Consider the following 6,000-nt stretch of genomic DNA (forward strand, 5'->3'; position numbering starts at 1 on the left):
GCACTGTGGAGGGAGAGCATAGGGGACGCGTTTCCCGGGAACTCCTCTCACAAGGACCCTGTCATAACTGTGACGTCACATGCTGCTGCCTGCTTCGTTCAGTGTGCTGTGTGAGAGAATGCCCATACAGTATGTGAATCACACTCACCTTCCTCCCCGAGCCTTTGTCCAATTGTTTATTACCCTAATCTCTATAATCCTGCTCAGTGTTATAAATGGTTATGGTCACTTTAAGGAATACTTCCGGGACATTACCATGGTACTAATGATAGAAAATGAAAACTACTATACATTATGGCCCTCATTCAGAGCCGTACGCTCTGAGCAGAGCGCACGCTCTGAATGAGGGCCGGGCTCCATTTTCATGGAGCGTCCTCCTGGACGCTCGTATAGCTGTGGATCACCACCCACAGGCTATACGAGCGTGCATTGCGATGGTCGAGACCATCGCGACCATCGAATTTGCGAGCCGGAGCCTGCGGTTGAGGTTTTCAACCGCAAGCTCCGGAGTGATTTTGGCTCTATCAGAGCCAAAATCACTCCCACTGACATCACTAGTGATGTCAGTGGGCCGGCTTCTGACGGGAGGCGTTCCCGTGGGAACGCCCCCGTCAGGGAGGCACGCCCACCAAAGGGGGCGTGCTGTCAATCAACATTGACAGCACGCCCCCTTTGATCGGACACAACGAGCGAAGGACTTTCCTTCGCTCGTCGCGTCTGGCGCATGCGCACGACGGAGCTCCCTCCGTCGTGCGCATGCTCAGTCCATAACATCGACCCACTTGCGAGCGGACAGCCGCTCGCGAGTGGGTCTGAATCAGGCCCTATGACCCTTATTTTTTCTTTATTATTTAGTTTGTTTTGTAATAATTTATTTTTTAATTCGGTAGTTAATAGGGGGTGATTATTAAACTTCCATTTAAAGCAGGCTTGCCTACCCTCCCGATTTGGCTGGGAGCCTCCCGATTTTCGGGTGCCGCTCCCGGCCCCCCGGGAAGGCAGGTAAGCCTCCCGCAAGCCGCTATCCCTCCCTACCCCCAAGCAGAGTTACTAGGGAAACCCCCGCAGCGGGGAGGCCCGGTGACGCGATTCGCGCCATCGTGGCCCCGCCCCCCGCTTTACAATGCCGTTTACTCCGGCATTGTGATGAGGGGGCGGAACCGCGATCTCGCGGCCACACCCCCAGCCCACACTGGCCACGCCCCCGCAACGGCGTTATCTGCGGCCACGCCCCCCGCTGTAAGCTGACATTCAGCCCCCTCCCGGAAGGAGGGAGCTGAATGTCGGCAAGTATGATTTAAAGTCTAGTTTGTCTAGAAAAGGAATACTTTGTTTGAACGGATCTAAGGTGGGACCCCAAGCCAGTATCTTGCCTAGGGCCCCCGTGAGATCTTAGGGCCTGATTCAGCTTAGGACAGAATTGCAAAGCTGTACGCAAGGAACTTTGCAATTCTGTCCTTACAATTATGGTAATGCAGCAGGAGGAATCATGCCTACTGCATACATTACTTATCCGAGCTGTGTTGTACAACGCAGCATCAGATAATCTGCAAGAACCTCGGCAGGCTAAGTGACCCATGGGGTCACGCAAGCCGACAGCTGCAGATGAGAGAAAGAGGCCAGGAAATCTCCGGGAAAATGGAGGCCGTCGCAGCCCCCTCCTCGACCACGAATGGCAGCAGACTGTCAATCACTGATAGTCTGCTGCCGCAATGCGTACAATCATGCAAGACCTGTACTGCACATGCGCAGTACGTGACGGACGCCTGCACAGATACCCGACCATTGGGAATCTGCGTTCAGCAGAGCACGCTGAATAAGGCCCTTAATCCGGCTTTGGGAGAACATAGTAGTGTTATTCTTTTGTTGTTTTTATTGCTGCCTGGCAAAGACAGCCTGGCCAAAAAGGGGGAGGCTCCGGCAGTCACCATTCAGTGCCGGGCTGCCTGTCCTTCCACATGCAGAGTGCAGGATCTGTGTCTGGTCTTGTGAGATGTGCTAATCCTAATCTGGCAAGGATAGTAGTGAGAGCCTCATTTTAAGGGGGTTTGAAGTCCTGGGTCCCCGCAGTCGGGTCACCAGTTATGCGACTGATGTTTGGGTCTCCTAGTGTGTGATCCCCATCAGCCACACACAGCCTTATCAGCTCCTCACATTGCACCCACTCTCCCACCTCAGCTGCTGCCACTGGCAATGCACAGAAGCAGGACTGCATGAGAGGACCCTTCAAGACTGACAGAGCCTTTCTGAGGCTACGGGCCTGGCTCAGATAGCAACACTTATGACATTATGGGGTGGTAAGCAATTAATAATTTGTGTGAAAACGTGAAAGGAGGGCATATGCTGGACTTGAGCTCGGCCCTCCTTCGCTGCTTTGGGCTGGTTCTAGTGGTGGATAAATTAAGTAATGCAGCTATGCTGGGCTATTTGCGTGGTTGAGACATTTTCGCTCCCATAACCTGCGTCAGTCCTGCCTTTGGATCCATCTGGCCGATTAACTGACTAACACTTTATTAATGTCAGAGCCTCACCAGGAGAACGGTCCTGTTAGTGAGAAGAGAAGTTAGGTAAACACATACGATAGTGTTCTATCTTCCTGATCGTCAAGGGCGCCGAGCAAGAATCAGGGCACATCTGCACATGCTCTGTGTGCGTGCCAGAAAACAGCCTAGCGGGAACACCTTACTATTCTACTAAAGAGGGTACATATTATTAGTTGACTAAATAGGGCACAGATTATTATAAAACGATGTCATGTCCTTTGTGAGATGGCCACGCCCTCTAGTTGATAACCTCACCTACCCCACGCTGGACATGCCCCTGCGGGCTCTTTCCATTGTATTCCCCTGGTGGGCCCTTCATGGCCCAGTCCGACACTGCTCAGCCAATTATTGCTGAGGTACCAGAAACCCATTCGGTGTGTGTATTGTGTTTTTTTTATATTTTTTCACAGTAGGGGTACGGATACCAGCAACCTGTTCTACAATGCCGCAGGGCAGGCTGACTGGGACCTGTAGTCCCACTGTAAAGAACAGTAATAGTACTTGATTTAAACCATTACCCCTAAACCCACTGCCATCAAGAGTGCATGGGTCCTGGGGTTGATCCTCGGAAAGGGGGACACCATTTGTTTTTTTGGGAGGGGATACCCACTTTCTGAGGACTGCCATCCCTGGGCTGACCAGTTTGGGGTAAGAGAATTGTTTGGCAGGGAGACACCAAGCTGTGTGTCTCCCTGCTGTGCCATTATCACCATGGCTGGTTCAGCTGGTTACATAAAAATAGGAGGAACCCCACGTCCGTTTTACCCCTCGATTTTCCTGTACCAGAACAGCCTCAGAGGTCCAGTGCTGGTTATGCTTTTTAACATTTTATTTACCCTATAACACACAGAAGCATAGGTCACACTGATCAGTGCAGTGCTTCTGCTGGATACGCTGCTGAGGACGGGATCTATTTTAAAGCTCTATTTTGGCCGAGTTTGCTCCATATTAGGGTGTGTTTGCGAACACGATTCTATAAAAAGTACTTGCGAGTTTGGTCAATGGCGTTGTGACTTCTATTTGTATGTTTGGCCGTGTTTTGAAATATGATTCATGATTTTACGTATTTGCCTGTAGTAAATCTCAGTGTTTGAAAATCAGGGGAAACTCTCATGGGAATGCTGACTAGGACAGGCATGATTCTTCGAAAATGTACCCCTAAGTGTTTCGTTTTTCGGATCCTTTATCGGGCTTGTACAAAGCTGAAAACAGCAAAGGCGCAGCATCTAATCCTTTTTGGTGGGGCCATGTACATGGATTTGCCCATATGCATGTAGATTGGAATGGCTGGAAGGGTTTGTGGAACAAGATGGAGGCATCTTACAAGAGTGGAGAGTAAGGACATATTTTTATAAGCTCCTGGTCTTGATAGACCATCTAGTATTACTGTACAAAACCAAGGTGTTTTGACCTGTGAGCTTCGTAAATGAGGTTCTTACTGTCCGTGCCGATCGCAATTGTCTGATGTTTAATTCTATGCATGCATCCGAGTTGCTCTGCGTGAGCGTCCTGATGGTTACCGCTGGGAGACACAGAACGAATTTGGACACAGAGAGGCAATTTCAGTGTATATTTCTGGGAGGTAACGAGGGTGGCTAGCCAGACGCGGACGTGTCGCCATCAGCGATTGCGCCTCAAGACTCAGTTGCACTGACACAGGCAATGTGTTTATATGGAGACTCAAGGCCTAATTCAGACCCGCTCGCGAGCGTAGGACGCTCGCAAGCGGGTCGATGGTGCCCTAATGCGAATGCGCACGACGGAGGGAGCTCCGTCGTGCGCATGCGCGAGACCCACATAGCGACAGCCAAGCTGTCGCTCCGGGTCTCGGACCAAAGGGGGCGTGCTGTCGATGGTGTCTGACAGCACGCCCCCTTTGATGGGCATGCCGGGGGCGTGGCTGCCAGACGGAGGCGTTCCCATGGGAACGCCTACCGTATGGGTCCGGCCCCACTGAAATCACTAGTGTCAGTGGGAGTGCTAATGATGTCAGTGGGAGTGCTTTTGGCTCTGATAGAGCCAAAAGCACTCCTGGGCTTGCGGCAGCGAGACCCTACCGCAGGGTCTCGTCGCAAGCCCGATGGTCTTGACCACCCACAGCTATGCGAGCGGCCAGGAGGCCGCTCCATTTTTAGGTAGGAGGGCCCTGATTCAGAGCGAGCGCTCTGGTCAGAGTGTCCGGCTCTGAATCAGGCCCTCTGTACCACCATAGAGATGGTGCAGTCTCGATGGTGCATCTTAATATGCTCAGTGGTGAAGCAGAGCTGCGGCCAGTAGGCATCTCTGTATGAAAACTATCGGCTGCGGCATTAGAATAAAGAAACAAGGAATAATTGCATATATATAAATTAATACAACTGCTATCAACCCACGTATATCTTATAATTGCTAAAAAAAAATTTCTCACATAAATTAAGGTGAGGGACTTAGGGCCTGATTCAGAGCCGGACGCTATTTGCGCTCGCTCGGTCAGAAAAAGGGGCCGGCTATTTAAATTGAGCGCTCGCTCTTTGCGGTCTGTTGACGCCTCTATGTCTGAGCGAGCGAACGAAACATGCGCTCGCTATTTTGTAAAGACGCCCCCTGGCTGCTCGTCATCTCCGCTATTTGTTTGATTAATCGAGTACATCGAAAGGCATCTGAACTGCTCGTAGTGCTTGTGGTTGGATTTTCCTACCACAATCATGCGAACAGTTCAGGCTAAGAAACAACCAAGTGACGTGGTCGATGACGCTGCTTTGTTAATTATGCACACCCATTAAACGCCCGTTTTGACCGTTTGGCACGCCTGCGTTTGGATCTCCACTCCCCGTTTTCAAGCACCTTCCCCTGTTACCACCCACAAACGCCTCATCCTGTCACTCAAATTAGCAGGCACTCGCTATTTTGCAAACACACGATTTCCGACCGCAATGACTGGTTGGCGCATGCGCAGATGTGCGAACATCGCTCGGAGCGAACGAGCGGCCACTTACGAGCGGCTCTGAATCAGGCCCTTAGATCTATATTTAGAATAAGAAGACCGAATACAGGCATACAGTGTATTTTAGTATACACGTTTGCACTTATTTGCACTTCCTCACTTATTATGTCACATATATTTCGCTATTTTAATTTGATTCTATTTTAGATATGATTTAATGTAAACATTTTAATTCCAATATAATAAAAGTTATATTTTATAATACAGTTGTGCACCATATACAGATCCTTTCGGTCTTGTTTCTACTTGCATTATAATATCTGTGGTAGCACCCCCTGATACATAAAAGTATTTACATACAGTAGATTTAAGTTGATAATTAGGGGTTTTCTTTGCAATATTTACTTATAGTTCCTGTGCAATAGATTGCTTAATTTGATTGTTATATGTGCATTAGAATTAAGATGCTGTTGCAGCTGCGGCAAAAGACGCAGTCGCAGCTGCAATAAGGTGCATCTTTGAATCAGGCCTCTG

The sequence above is a fragment of the Taudactylus pleione genome, unplaced genomic scaffold (assembly GCF_031769625.1).
Source record: "Taudactylus pleione unplaced genomic scaffold, aTauple2 ptg000122l, whole genome shotgun sequence".
NCBI classification, from domain to species: domain Eukaryota; kingdom Metazoa; phylum Chordata; class Amphibia; order Anura; family Myobatrachidae; genus Taudactylus; species Taudactylus pleione.